Below are 15,698 nucleotides of genomic sequence, written 5' to 3'. Positions count from 1 at the left end.
CTTCTTGGAGTCTTTAAGAAAGACTCTTGAAAGATGCTCAGAAGAATTTCAGAAGACACTTAAAAGACCTTTACAGAACTCCTGAAGGACTCTTATATGACATTCAGAAGGCTTCTAGAAGTCTTTATAAGACATAAAGACTTCTAGAAGCCTTCTGAACGTCATGTAAGAGTCCTTCAGGAGTTCTTTAAAGATCTTTTAAGTGTCAAGAGTCTTCTGAAAGTCTTCAAGGATCTCTTAAGATCTTCAAGTGATCTCTACAAGCTCTAAAAGTCTTTCAAGGGTTTTCCAAGAATCTGTTATAAGCCTTCTAGAAGACTTCTAAAAATCTCGTACGAGTCTTCTAACAGTCTTCGTATAATCTTTTAAGAGTCTGTTAAAAGTCTTTTTAAAGTCTTCTAAGAATCTTTTTAGAGCCCTCTGAGACGCTTCTCAAAGTTTTATCAGAATTTCCTAAAAATTGTCTGAGAGTCTTCCAGGAGTCTTCTAAGAGTTATCTAAAAATCTTCAAAGATTCTTTTAAAACTCTTTATAAACTATAGAGTCTTTTAAATGCCCTCCTAAAACCTTTTTAGAGTCCTTCAAGGCTCTTCTCAAAGTCTTCTAAGAGTCTTCTAGAAGGCCTTCTAAAAGTCTTTCAAGAATTTTCTAAGAGTCTTCTTGAAGGCTTCTCAAAATCTTCTTGAAGTCTTCTTAGAGTCTTTTAGAGTCTTTAAGGTGTCTTTTAAGAGTCTTTCTAGAGCCTTCTGAAAATTTTCAAAGAATTTTCTGAAAGACTTCTAGAAATATTCCGGAAGTCTTCTAAGCGTCTTATAAACGTCTTCTAAGGTCTTCTTAAAGTCTTTTAAGAGTTTTTTTTAAGAGGCTTTCAAAAATTTCCACGAGATCTCTTAGTGTTATCAGAAGTCTCCAAAGACTTTTAAAACCCTTCTAAGAGTCTTTAAGAGCCGTCTAAAACCTTTCTAGTGTATTCTAAGACTCTTCTCAGAGTCTTAGAATACTCTTCTCAGAGTCTTCTAAGACTCTTCTTAGAGTCTTCTAAGACTCTTCTCAGAGTCTTCTAAGACTCTTCTCAGAGTCTTCTAAGACTCTTCTCAGAGTCTTCTAAGACTCTTCTCAGAGTCTACTAAGACTCTTCTCAGAGTCTTCTAAGACTCTTCTCAGAGTCTTCTAAGACTCTTCTCAGAGTCTTCTAAGACTCTTCTCAGAGTCTTCTAAGACTCTTCTCATAGTCTTCTAAGCCTCTTCTCAGAGTCTTCTAATATACTTTTAAGAGTCTTCTCAGAGTCCTCTTGTTGGTTTCTCATTATCTTCTAAGGTTTTTAGGTGTCTTTCGAGAGTTTTTCAAATGCCCTCTGAAAGTCTTCAAAGAGTCTTTTGAAAACCATCTAGAAACCTTTTAGAAGTCTTCAAAAGATCTCATAAGGATCTTCTTTGAGTCTCTAAAAGTCTTTTAAGAATTTACTAAGAATCATCTTTAAATCTTCTAGAAAGTTTCTAAAAATCTCGTAGGAGTCTTCTTAAAGGCTTTGTATAATCTTTTGAGAGTCTATTAAGAGTCTTATAAGGGTCTTCTAAGAACGTTTAAACAGCCCTCTGAGTCGCTTCTCAGAGTCTTGTAAGTTGTCTTAAAGTCTTCCAGAAGCCTTCTAAGCGATATCAAAGAGTCTTTCAAAACTCTTTAAAGATCCTTTCAAGAGCCCTTATAAAACCGTTTTAGTGTCTTCTAAGAATCTTCTCAGAGTCTTCTAAGAGTCTTTCAAGAATTTTCTTAGAGTCTTGAAAGACCTTCAGAGGGCACTTGATAGGCTCTTGAAAGACACCTAAAAGACTCCAGAAGACTTTAAGAAGACTTTGAGAAGATTTTGAGATTGAAGGCTTCTCAAAATCTTCTTAGAGTCTTCTAGGGTGAATAAATCCGGGCAAATACCGGGTTTTTTTCAACGAAATCCGGCCAACCTTCTAGGCTTCTAAAAATCACAAAACTTCTTAGTGTCTTCTAAGACTTTTCTCAGAGTCTTCTAAGAGTCTTCTAATAGTCGATCAAGAAGTTTCTTGGAGTCTCCTTGAAGGCTTCTCAAAATCTTCTTAAAGTCTTTTAGGTGTCTTTTAACAGTCTTTCAGGAGCCCACTGAAAATCTTCAAAGTGTCTTTTGGAAAACTTCTAAAAAGCTTCTGAGAGTCTTCTAGGAGATTTCTAAGGTCTTCTTAAAGTCTTTTAAGAATTATTTTGAGAGTCTTTCATAAGTTTCCTTAGAGAATTTCCAGGAGTCTTCAAGGAGTTTTTTAAAAACTTGTATTTAGTCTTTCATTGGCTTCTTGGAGTTTTTTAAGAGTCTTCTAAGAGTCTTTCAAAAACACTGAGAGTCTTCTAAGAGTCCACTAAGAGTCTTCTAAGGATCCATAGTGAGTTTTCTGAAAGTCTTCTTAGAGTCTACCACTTAAGTTCGTTTTAGAGTCTCTAAAAGTCTTTTAAGATTCTTTCAAGAGTTTTCAAAGAATCTTCTATAAGTCTTCTAGAAGGTTTCTGAAAATCTCCTAGGAGTCTTCTAATAGTCTCCGTGTAATCTTTTAAGAGTCGGTTAAGAGTCTGTAAAGAGTCTGTAAAGAGTATGTAAAGAAAATGTAAAGAGTACGTAAAGAGTCTGTAAAGGGTCTGTAAAGAGTCTTCTAAGAATAGAGCCCTCTGAGACACATCTCAGAGTCTTGTAAGAGTTTCCTAAAAGTTGTCTTAGAGTCTTCCAGGAGTCTTCTAAGCGTTATCTTAAAGTCGTCTGGAAGTCTTCAAAAAGCCTTTTAAAAGTCTTCAAAGAGTCTTTCAAGAGCCCTCTAAAACTTTTTAGTGACTTTTAAGACTCTTCTCAAAGCCTTCTAAAAGTCTTCTCTATAGTCGTTCAAGAATTTTATAAGAGTCTTCTTGAAGGCTTTTCAAAAAAATGTTAAAGTCTTCTCAGTCTTTTAGGTGTCTCTTAAAAGTCTTTCAAGAGCCCACTGAAAGTCTTCAAAGTGTCTTCTGGAAGACTTCTAAAAAGCTTCTGAAAGTCTTCTAAGAGTCTTCTAAGGTCTTCTTAAAGTCTTTTAAGAACTATTTTTAGAGTTTTCCAAAAGTCTCCTTGGAGAACTTCCAGGAGTCTACTAGAAGTTTTTCAAAACTTGTAGTCTTTCAATGGTCTTCTTAGAGTTTTTTAAGAGACTTTTAAGGGTCTTCCAAAAGAAATGAGAGTCTTCTAAGAGCCCACTAAGAGTATTCTAAGCATTCATAGTAAGTTTTCTGAAAGTCTTCTTAGAGTCTACCAGAAGTATTCTTAAAGGCGACCTCCAGAAGAGTCTTTTAAACTTCTTCAAAAAGTCATCTTTGAATCTTCAAAGGATCATCTTTAAGTCTTCTAAGAGTCTTCTAACATTCTTTTAAGAGTTATCATAGCCCTCTAAAACCATGTTTAGTTTCTTCTAAGACTCTTCTCAGAGTCTTCTAAGGGTATTCCATGAATTTTCTCAGAGTCTTCTTGAAGGTTCTTCAAATCTTCTTAAAGTCTTTTTAGAGTCTTCTAGGGTGAACAAATCCGGGCAATATCCGGACTTTTTTTTAAGAAAATCCGGCAACCGGATCGAGCCGGGTTGTTCTTTTAATTCTGTATTAAATATCCGGGTAAACCCGGATAAAACCGGGCAATCTGGCAACCTTACTCTAGATGACTGGAATATGGTCACATAAAAAGGAAAAAAATGCAATCAATAAAATTTTAAAATTTACTCGAATCAAATTCATTTTCGTAATAACACATTTCGGTTAAACAGAACCAGAACCGTTTCGCACCATCATCGGGAACCCCCAAACGGTCCAGGGAAAGTGGCACCCGGAGCAAGTGTGTACCCAACGTTCCGTAAATAGCAATTTTAAACCTCATTTCCCTTTACTACTGAGAGCTATAATAGTAGGTAATAGTAAAGTTGGTACAACACGCTGCTGACCTTGGGCGAAAAGTGTCAATGTTGGAAGAATTGAAACGTCTCGGATGTCGTTCGAGTCGACCACAAATCACTTTGCTGCCTGTCACTTCGGGTTGTTCACACTCGGGACGATGGCGATTTTCCGGAACCGTTGCGCCATTTTATCCGTTTTTTCTCGCTTTTACAGCAGCAGCTCTTTGCTGTACTATTTCTTCTTTATTTCTCAGCTTTAAACTTGAAACTTTAAACCTAATCGGATTATGGTTACATTTGATGTATCACCGTGGAAGGTATTACCGATTCGATTTCCTTCGATGGAAGCAAACAAGTTTGGCCGGCGGGAAATCAATTAACATTTTTCTTGTAATTCAATGTTGTTGGACATAATCCGTCAAATCAAACCACCACTAAAAACGAAGCTTGAAGTTGAATCAATAATACTTAATCACCCCAAAACAACCAAAGCCGGATCTTTCTCACCGAACGAGAAGATATCTTAAAGCTTGTCAGCAAACAGACCTAAACTTTAATCCCAGTGCCACGCTAGACCAAGCGATTATTTATTAAATGCACAAACTGTCTTCTGCTCCACCCATCAAATATCCACCCTCCCTGAGAGACTAGCCACAGTCAGCCAGGGTTCAGTTAGTTTAGGATTTGGTTTTCCTTTGAAACTCCCCAAGTCCCAAACAGCTTGCTTCCACCAAACTTCCCACATCTACACTTCTTCGTCAGAAATCGGGATGCAACTGCAGTCGAGATTGTCGAACGTCATTTTGGGGCGAATTTCTCCTCTTCCGGGAAGGGAAAGCGAGACAATATCAATTATATAATTACATCGGGGTCTTTTCCGGTTCCACTTCTAGCTGCAGTAGTTCGTTTGTTTGAACTTTCGCCGTTCCCGGCGGAGTCCAAAAAGGGGATGTCTGCAACAATCATCGCAGATGGATCAGCAAATCCCGAAACGAAGGCCGTCGTTCACACAAACATAGACGCAAACACCCCGCAAGCAAAGGGATTTGTGACTGAATCGTCGTCGTTCATCTTTGCGTCCCATAGAAATCGACCCGACCTTCGAGATGGCGTTAGCGTCTCGGTCGGTGGTAAACGGATCCTTGCTGCTGCCTTGATTTGCGTACCGTACCAACTTTACACTTGGTGCTCCCAAGATTCAGTTAATGATGATTTGATTATTTGTTTTTGGCACCCCTTCTTGGGCACACGTCCGTTGGGCGTCCGGCATTGCCCTCAAACTGTGTTGCATTTGATTTGAGAACGACTAGAAGGGCGGGCTTTATTCGGTGTTTCAGGCTTTGATTGTTGTGATGGTTCAGAACACAGTGATAAAACCATTTCAATTACAGCTACAAATATCTGATCAGTATATTGGGTGTCCCATTATGTCTAAGCACGATTTTGATAATACCCGGCTCATTTTCGGATGATGTTTAAACAGCTAATTTTTGCTGGGTGTTGTTGTTTACAGCTTACCTACCTAAAGGTCCGGCGCCGATTGACCGACGCATAGGGCTGAGATAAAAGATCTTCACTGCTGGCGATCCGGAGCCAGCGTCTTCACTTGCTGCCAGCCAAGGTTCTCGTCAACTGTGCGCATTTCAGCGGCTAGACTACGCCGCCACGAGCTTCTGGGCCTGCCTTTTCTTGATACCCATCTGGATTCCAGTCAAGCGCCTCTCTGCAAATCTCGTTTTCATCTCTTCGCAGCGTGTGCCCAATCCATCTCCACTTACGTTCCCGAATCTCGATGTCCAGCGCCTTTTGATGACACCGACGATGAAGTTTATTTTTAGGTTAAGTTTACAGCTTAACCAAAAATTAATTTTGTCAGTTGGCGAAAATGAAAAAGAAAGCATTAGAGCGGTCTGAAACTCGATTCGGAAGTATGAATAGGAAAGCAGCTTCGTGAAAAAAAAAATATCTGGACTGAAACCGGATCCGGTGGACAAAACATTGGACCGAATACGCATGATTTCCCGGTCCAAAATTTTGTCCACCGGATCCGGTTTCCGCCCAGATTACGCCAATAGGAAGACTACCTCGCAGCACCGTTGGTGTGCGTTATCATCGCCGATGAAACCTATTACAAGTTTGATTACAAAACGCTTCCAAGTGACATACAATACGCTGTTCGGGATGGCCAAAGCATTGACGAGACGGAGACATAATTTTTTTCTGAAAAAATCGGTAAAAAGGCAATTTTATGGCAAGCCATTCGGTAGTGTTGCATGCTTTCCGAACCGTATGTGACTACCATCACAATGAAAACAGCTATTTATTTTAAATAAGAATTGAAGATTAAATGTCCGACATTAAAGTTCAGATTCAACGAAAACATGAAGATAACATTAAAGTTCAAAACAATCAGCTGCCTGATGAACACTGTAAACTGTTTCGAAGTTGGCTAATCACGCCATTATCTGCTAGCTTATCTGGCCGTTGCTCATTGTAAATATTACATCGGGCAACTCGTCAAAAAAAAATCTTCCAACTATCGCTAGAGCACTTTACTCTGGCTTGTTAGCAAGCGCAACACTCGAATTTAATTATTCATATCGTAATCAATTAAGAACTTCATCTCTTCGCGCGCTCGCCGGAAGATAGCATCACTTTCCGATGCTCGCCCTCTGCCCCACTAAAGTAAGTGTAGTTCAAGTAAGATGCCCTGCAGGCCACGTGTTGGTTCCCGGACAAGCTGCAGCGTCATCCCTCAACGTTCAGTCGGTGCCAGACAAACACGACGGAACAACACAAACAATAAACTCCTCGCTGTCCCTCCCGGGCGGCAGCGTCCGGAAATGGAACGTGAAAAGTCTCTCGCCAGATCAGCGGCGAAGAATCAACAGAATCAACCACCTTCAAAGAAAGAGGATTGGCAGGGGAAACGGATTTTTGAGCAAATACCCAACGTCGCCACCCGCCTGTCAAATGAAGAAGCTCATCGTCGTCGTCAGAAAACACCACCATCATCCTTGACAAGAAGGACGAGTTATGACGGTGAAGGTGGGAAGAACGATGCACTTTGTGCAGTTTCCTGCGGCAAACGCTGATGGTGGTTGATGCGCGCGAGCGAGTTCAATTGCATCCATTCCCCTATGCTTTCGAGTTTGCCGAACCAGCAAAGCAACTGTAATGCGTCGAACACGTGCCTGTCCGTCGTCGTCGTCTTGTTAAGGCAAGGAGATTAGACGCTTGTTTACGCTGTTGATTCCGCAAATGGTGGTGAAGATGTGCGGCGCAGCAGTTTCAAAGGAATCTTGGGCCCTCCGGGAAATCGGCGAACAACTTGCGAACGGTTGGTTGTGGATTGGTGGAAGACACACACACACAGTGGTATTTTGGGATTCCGTTTTCGAATCAAGCTGCAAGTTATTCACTTGAGTAAAATTCGGGGGTTTTATCAGAAAGAAGCAGGGATAAAGTAATTGAAACTGGGAAAACAAAGTTTAATATGATTCCAGAATAAAACTTAGGGTTCCGATAAGAAGGTTGACAAAATATCAACGTGTGCCAGAACAAATAATCAAATGATCGTTAACTCAATTTCAATTAAGTTCAAAATGCCCGATAACAAGCCTGAAAATTCCCAAGTCTAATGAACGGATTATTCTGTACCTACTTCTTTTTATAAGCCGGACACTCTTCCTCGCATAAAAAATAAAGACAGTTTCCTGTCAATCGAAACAACTGCTCTCAATATTTGTGAGTATCGAAAAAAAATCATATTTGTAGGTATAACAAGCACTACAAGCTTCTTATGCCCAAGGCATAAAGACGAAATTAGTGGAAAAAACTTTTTCCAAAATCTATTACCCATTTCACATCAAACTTCGACTACGACTCTGACATAAAAAAGGAAGGCCTTATAGTGTCGTTTTGTTAATGTTTTTACACTCACAAATCAGACTCTACTCCAATAATGTACTTCGTTGAAGGTGGAATTATCGGTATAATATTCTATGCCGGACCGGCATTAACAAGCTTTCTTATAGATGGCTTTGTCCTCCTAGCGAAACGAGGAATTCTACTGTTAGACTCGAGTGCATATAAAGCCGAGTGCTTCGTGTATGAGGCTCATCTTCTTCGTACAGGGACGAGCTCACATGTTGTAGTTCTGCTCCTCTACACTCTTGCTCTCACCGTGGTGTGACTTTCTTCGTTCGTTGATTTTGGTATAGATCGCGGGTCTCTACAGGGTCCGGCAATTGAACTGCTACAAAACTTTAGGAGTGATTATTACGAAGTATACAAAACCGAATTAGATGACATCTTGTCACCTTGTTAACATTATGTCTATTTAAGACGAAGTCAGAGGATATTTTTTTTAATTTTGTAATCAAGTGTTTTTTTGTAAAAATAGTCCTCGAACCTTAACGTAGTGTTTTGATTGTCTAGTTCCAGGCTGTGAAGCGGTAGAAAGACATATTTCGTGAGTTGTCCAATGAGAGTGTTTTTTTTTTATATTTTGGCTCACACTTGGAAGATACCTGGAGATCAGAAGTACCCAAGTATAGTAAGGTGGGGATCGTCAAGCTACAGTGGCGACACCTACCAGGTGAAAATCATCAATATGCACCCTGAGAGAATTTTTTGGCGTAGTAACACTAAATTGGCGATAGATTTTAATACACCGGATCAAAATCGTCGTCGGATCTTGGAAGATGGCCCAGCCTTACAAAATCCTAAGATTTCAAGACCTCTCGTTTGAACAAAAGCAAGAGCGGGTAGAAAGGGCGAAGGCGCAGCTTACGCGGGCCGTGCATGAAACATTTGGAGAATATCGTGTTTTCTGCCGATGAATTCATCGCCGTTCAGCGGTTCGTGAAAAAAACAGAACTACAGATTTTGGTTGCCAGAAAGATCACGAACCTATGCAAACGTATTAAAGGCCACAAGACGACAGAAATCTGTCTTATTGAAGGTCTGGGTCGGAATCGCCCATACTTTCCTTGTGAAGATCAACCGAACAGCCTGAAGAGGTGTAGCTCAATCAATTTACGTATCGAAAATAGTTGTGGGATAGTGTGGGATTTTTTTAGGGTTAATTTCAAGTACGGAGTGGTCGGGGAGTTCGCCGGACCTGAACCCTATGGGCTTGGCTGTCTAGAGTATACAGAAGCCCGAAGTCTACTCCACAAAACATGACGGGTTGGAAGTTCTGGAGCGCCATCTAGTTGAGTTCTGGGATAAAATACCACAAAAACCACCTGCGGTCTTTTTAGAATATGTGCCTTGAGCTTCTGCAGCGAGTGGTTAAGCTCAAGGACAAAAAAATCGAAAGGCGCCGTTGGATTTTGAAAATATGATCTGTTTTGATGTAATTCGTATTAAATTTTAAAGAAAAAGTTTTTGTTTTGATCAAAATTTGTTTGTTCCAATGAAGCACTTCAATTGCCTGACCCTGTAAACAGTTGGGCAATGAGGAACATAGAACTGAGGAGCTTTTCTCGAGCAACTCAAGAGAGTTGCGTCTGGTGGAAATCCCATAAATATTGTGCACAATGAATAACAATGTATCCATGATCTGTAGTTTGATTTCTTTTTTTAATCTGTGTTTTTGGCACGTATAGCGAAGGATATGTAACCTAGGGTTGAGCCACTACCCAGTGCTGCTAAGACTCCCCCAATTCTTGCCTCAGGGGCGGCTTTTAAAAAATGAACACTACAAGGAAACGCTAAATAATTAAGTTTCGTGCTTTACTCGCCCACTTTATTTCCCCTTAAATGGTGATATTAACGCTTGTCGACAAATCGAAACTTTCTCTCCAGACAGTTATAAAGGACCTCCTCCCTTAGTCGTCTGCTACCGAGTTCTCTCTCCCTGCACAAACCTCCTCTTTGCGTATTGAGACTAAATACTATACGGTTTTGGTGGGTTCGAACGTCTCCGTAGCTCGCAGCGCGTTGTCGTTGCCTCACGACTCCGAAGTACAGGGTGCCACCTGCTCCATCGGACGGTCTCGCTGGATGGTAAGCGATAGGACAGGATTGACGCTCAGGAAAGCTGCTTTGGGTACCCTTACCGGACTACAAAAGGGTAAAATACGGGGTCCTGGTGATAAAGGGAACAAAATTGCGTCATGGCGTTAGGTCGGTTACTTTGCTGGCATTCAGAGCCTTGGGTTACCTGGGAACAGACTTGTAAACCATCGACCTTTTCTCTGACAGTCGCACAGCCTGCTTTTATCAGTTTCATTGTTTGTGCCATCAAACGAATGCGACCGAAAACTTGCCGAACAGTCGACTACCATCAAATGAAACGACATTCATTCTTCTTTGTGTGATTGTCGAACGAAATTTCGTGTCTTGGTACACGAGAGGGATAATTTGATGGTCAAACGACCATAATTCCCGACAGTTTACGACATCGCCTATCTCTTTCACGCAGCAGAACTTACAGACTCAATAAGCAAATGCAATCTTTTCTATTCACTCCCTCCTGTTGAAAAAAAATTCGCCACTCTGCAGCGCCGGGTGATGTTTGGATGTGTTGGTCGAACAATGTGGAATGATTATCTCGATTATCTTCGCAAGGGGGATGAAAGTCAAACGACTAACCACACCAAAGATCAGAATTTCATTTGACATTTTTTTGCTCTCCGATCAAACGATTGCGCTCTCCACGATTGTCACGAACGATGTGTGGTGGTTTTCTCCGGAAAAATTCAAACGATGGTGACCACTTACAAGCCTGCCTGGGAATCCTCTATACACACACTTTTATTGGTTTTTCGATATCTCGAGCTAAAGTCACCGTAACTTGGGAAGGAACTTGGATTTTGGAACGAAGTATACTTTGGCGCTTTACTTGCTGTAGTATTCGCTCAGAGTTGCGACGAAGAATGACCCTATCGTTAAAGGTCCATGACTCCCGTATCCGACCGTTGACCTTTCATGCCCCTCTATCCCTTCTTCCGGTTTCCCCTCAGCAGGTCAGCCACCATTTTCTGCTGCTATATCTAGCCTTGGACTCAGAAGCCTATCAGGTGCTCCCATCTGTTGAAGCGTACCAACATCTCCGGACGTTTATGTTGGTTGGCAGCGTCCAAGCTTTTCTTCCGGGGTTCAAAGGCAGGTCCGCTTCACTCTACACTTAATCACCAGCACTTCCTTGACATTTACCTTTATGCATCGAATCTTGACAATATTGTTTAGAAACTGAACTGAAAATGTACGCAAACATAAGGTGGCAACTTTTTAATTTTTTCAGAATCTTTTATAACCCATTTCAAAATATCCCCCTTTTACAGTGAAATTATCAGAAACTTACATGCAAAGTTGTTTCGATTTAACGACCTCTCTGGGCTCTCTTTGGCCGCTATCACCGCCGTTGTGACCATTCGACGTGTTTCGCATGCACAATATGCACATGCATATTCCCGCGTCGATTCTGAAATGAATCCCAAGTGTGGACGGATTTTTTTCCGGATTCCGATGCGTGTATTCGCCGCAGGCTCCTGATCGAATTCTAGTCTCAGCGTCGAGACCCGGGTCCTCCTGTGTTCCAACTTCTTCGACGCGGTCGGCCGATCAAATGACCGAGAGATAGTGCCAGCATAGATGGAGAAAGTGGTTACTTTTGTCGCTCTGATTCTGTTAGCATAGAAGTTGCTTCGGACTAGCTCATAGGCTCTTTCTCCTCCTCCGTGTTCTTTTTTTCTGCCTGATGCCCATCATCAGCAGCACGTTAATTTGACGGGTTTTTGTGGCAAACGAAGAACGAAAACTGATCCGGAACTGCCGTCGATCAGCAGTACCAACTTTACAACAATTCACTCCATCAGAGATGAATGACGTTTCGAGTGGACAACATTCGTTCAGTTCATCTTTGCATTGATCAAATGTCTGGCTGAACTAGCAGCAGTCCTCCAGTGGAAGGGTTCAAATCCAACAAGCAAATAGGAGTCCTCTTGGCGCAATGGGACAAAACGAAAGCGGATTAGGAACCATTTCAGTGGGCCTGTTCATCGTCTGTAAGGATTACAGTGTGCTTATTTTTCACTACGAGCAATATCCGTAGAACCGTATGGTATAGACTTTGTTTGTGGAGTGATAATCGTAGCTGTAGGTTAACGAGCCGGATTCGAACTTTCGGCTCCATCCTGGGATTCCGCCGCTTTCGAAGCCCACCTATAGCTGCCCATGCGTATGTTGCGATCAGCGCCATTTGTTGGTCAGCATCTTACTCGACCATTACCTGGGCCATTTATTTTACATATGGCATCGAAGGTCTCTACCGGAAGCTTCCTCTCCACACAGCACTTCCTGTGCACATTTACATTTATCACATTGATTCTTACTGATCTTGGGCTTCTCACACAACACACTGGTTACAGGAACATGTGTAGTGTCCGTCTGCCTGGACATGGGAAAAAACTAAATTAAGAAGGAAAACCGTTTATTTTATGTCAAATGCATCTCACACTAAATGAACTAGAATATTTTTGAAGGAGACTGAGCAAAAATGTATGAAACTTGGTTTTATAGTGCAAGAACAAATCGTTATAAGTTATAAGTAAAAAAAAAATGGCCGCGCGGAGCATGGCCTAGAGAACAAGTGGATTAACACGTTCGTCGCCACGCTCATTTTGATAGTTTTACTAGCCGAGCCCATAGAAATTATCGGAGAGAGAATGTAAAGAGGGAGAACTCCCATATTTGAAACGTGTGGCGAAGCTGAGCGGTTAACTCAAGTAAGAGAGCGTCACACGCTTTTGGATGTGACGGGGCCCCTCAGGAAATACACCCGTCACCCGAATATGGGTGCCATGGCGACGAACGTGTTAATTGTAAAATCAGTACAAAGTCGTGTTTCAATATCATCTGCATGTCGACTGGATTTGAAAATTGGCACGCTAACTGAAAATCTTTGTCACTTTTTCCTTGAAATAATACAATTTCATCAGTTCGTAACTTTTTCTCCCACAGTAGATTTTCTTGGCCAACTGCTAACTTTTTCTTGTCACTAAACCAAATTTGCCAAGCCTCATTTGAACAAATTTCCATTTTTTTTTCGAAAGCTCCAGGGTGCTTCCAATATTAGAAATTGGGCTACTTTGATCCTTTAAAATTAAAATATTTAAATCTTCTGCTATTTTCACGGTTTGCATTGGACAATCAAACTCAATACTTTCTAATACCACTTCTGGATATTTTTTCTGCGAAAACAACACTCGAATAAAAAGTGATGAACTAGATTTAAGCACAAAATTGGAAGCAAACAAAACGAGTTTCGTTTCTTAAAGCCTAAAGGCATTAGTCGATTCAAATAAAAAAGTTACAAAGAAAAACACTCTGAATAAATTAATGACATCGCGAAACATCCAAATCGAGTATTAGTCTGTATTAGTCTGTGACTCTTTAACCGTATAAAGTGTCATATTTCTTTGTTTATTATGATTTCTGCTTAGAAGAAGCATAACATTTGATGAATGTTTAATGCCCTTAATTTTATATAAACAACTGGATTCAACTACTGTGTCTGTGTCTTGTCCAGGCTTTTCATTCCTTCCTGTACCGCAGCATATCAGCCTTGCAATAGTCTTGCAAAGTCTTCAGGAAAGCCATTCGAACCTATTTTCCACAACAGTCTCCAATTAAGCGAACAAACGATGAACAACCGTTCCGTCTTTTTCTGGGTCGGGTGCCTTATTTATGACAGTTTCCAATCCAATCAAATCCAACTAGTAACTGGAAACATTCGTGTCCTGAAATTCCACGTTGTTCGAAAGACTCGATCCATGTCAATTGCTACACGCTTCATTTTTTTAACTCAAAATTAAGTTTGACTGAGGTTCCGATTCTATGACCATAAAGTTTAGTTCCCTTTTGCCTCCTTGCGATGGTTCAAAATTTTGTCACTCCAGAAAAATTACCGGAAGACTGAGAAGAAACGTCATAATGCAATGTGCTCCGTTGTCAGCGTGAAATTGTGTCCTCCATTTTCATTGTATGGTGAGCGTCTTAAATTTTTTTTAAACGAACACAAACACATACAGGATCTCAATGGAACTTCATGTTTCTTCGAAAAGATTCCTTTTTCTTAACTCTAAGCGTACATCATTCGAGGATATGATGGCTAGCATCTTACAAATGCTAAAACCACCAATACACAGGAAGTGTACTATGTATGCCTTGGCCGGAATTCGATCTCATGCCCGCTGGCTTAGAAGACTTGAAGATACCCCAAAATAAACAACCTTCGAATAAAAATAATAAATTGGAGTTTAGCTGCCAAACTTAGTTTTGAGTATGCCTATCAGAACTTAGTTTTGAGGTTGCCCAGTCGAACTCAAAGTTGGGGGCTGCCGCTGCCACTGAAGTGCTGTTTTAAACCAAAACAACTTAATTTCGAGTTCAAAAAAAGGACCGTGTAAGCATAACAGCCTACTAGCTTTATGATAAAACTGTCATCGAACTGCAGCCGGCAGTCGTAACGCAAAATTTATGAAAGAAGGGACCTTTTTGCTAGTGCTACCTTTGACAAAATATCAATCGAAAAGTTGTACCAGTTCGATTCGGTTCAAAATTAGTAGCTTAGGGGAGCCCGGCCTTGTCTGTAAGAAACTAAAAAAGAAACAAGAATTTGTCAGAAAAATACTCTGGCTTCAATTCTCAGAAAATCAACCGATGTTTTCACAACAGTAATTAAAAACCAAGAACTCTTCCATGATGGGCGAACGAAAATTTATCGATAAATTAAAACCCGCCGAATGGTTCCGGGAAAAGGGGGGTTCTAAACTGCTCGTTTTTGGTATGACATCTAGTTTTAAAGCATCCGTTACCGTACTAGAAATAGCAACGCTTTTTACCCCATTACAACGATTTGTTACATTTTCAAACTTGTTTTCCTTCAGTTTATCTTACATTTGTTCCCGATTATCGAGCTTGTGTTAGTTTGAAAAAAAAACAGCGAATCAGAAACCAACCTTAGATAACTTAGTGTTGTATTATAATAACATTAGATCCTACATTATATTGGAACGATCAGCAAACTACTAGCATTCGGTATGATAATAGAATATACATATTTATACATATATATTTATGCGTAAAAAATTTAATTCAATTGAATTGTTAAAAAAAACCAAACGGCAAGCAACATCCGCTGGAGCATCCAGTTGCCAACAAAAATCACAAAAACGAGCGCGCCTAATTCCAGTGTTGTTAACCAAACTTAGCAGCCACACTTTCCTTTGTTCCACACACACCAACAACAAAACACACATACGCAAAATAGTAAACAAACAAAACCCCATCCTTCGCTCCCTTAGAACTTAGAAAACGTTATTTTAGATGATTCCCAAAAACACAAAAAAAAACGCTTAAACCCTTCACCGGATGCAGTTTTGTCGTAGAGATGCCCACGTGCCCATTGTTGAGAGTACAACACACGCAAATCAGCTCCACAAAATGGCTTCCGATCCAATCCTTATGACTTGTGCTTTTGAGTGATTCGAGGTAGCGACTTTGACGTGATTTAACAACTTGCAGAAAAGTTGTACACTGGAATCAGCTCCAAAACAATAACAAGGTCATGCCTAGAACCATAGCCTTGTAAATGAAAAACCACCGCCATCGCCCAATCCCGCATATCCTCCACATCCACCTACTCACCAGTTACTTAGAGCGATTATTTGCAACAAAAACCAGCTAAACCGTATCGTATCGAAACCAATCTAAAACTAGCCAGTTATAAGTTACCTATACATATACCTAGTTGAGTTTGG

General features: G+C 40.6%; 1 protein-coding gene across 11 annotated transcripts in view; it reads left to right on the top strand.

Moving 5' to 3' along the window:
* The window catches only part of LOC129740357 (sex determination protein fruitless), a 761,972-nt gene that overhangs the window by 691,493 nt on the left and 54,781 nt on the right, over nucleotides 1-15,698 (top strand). The gene's annotated exons all lie outside the window — the stretch shown is intronic.

This window comes from Uranotaenia lowii, chromosome 1 (genome assembly GCF_029784155.1).
Source record: "Uranotaenia lowii strain MFRU-FL chromosome 1, ASM2978415v1, whole genome shotgun sequence".
NCBI lineage: Eukaryota > Metazoa > Arthropoda > Insecta > Diptera > Culicidae > Uranotaenia > Uranotaenia lowii.
This window is presented reverse-complemented; position numbering and strand designations above follow the sequence as displayed.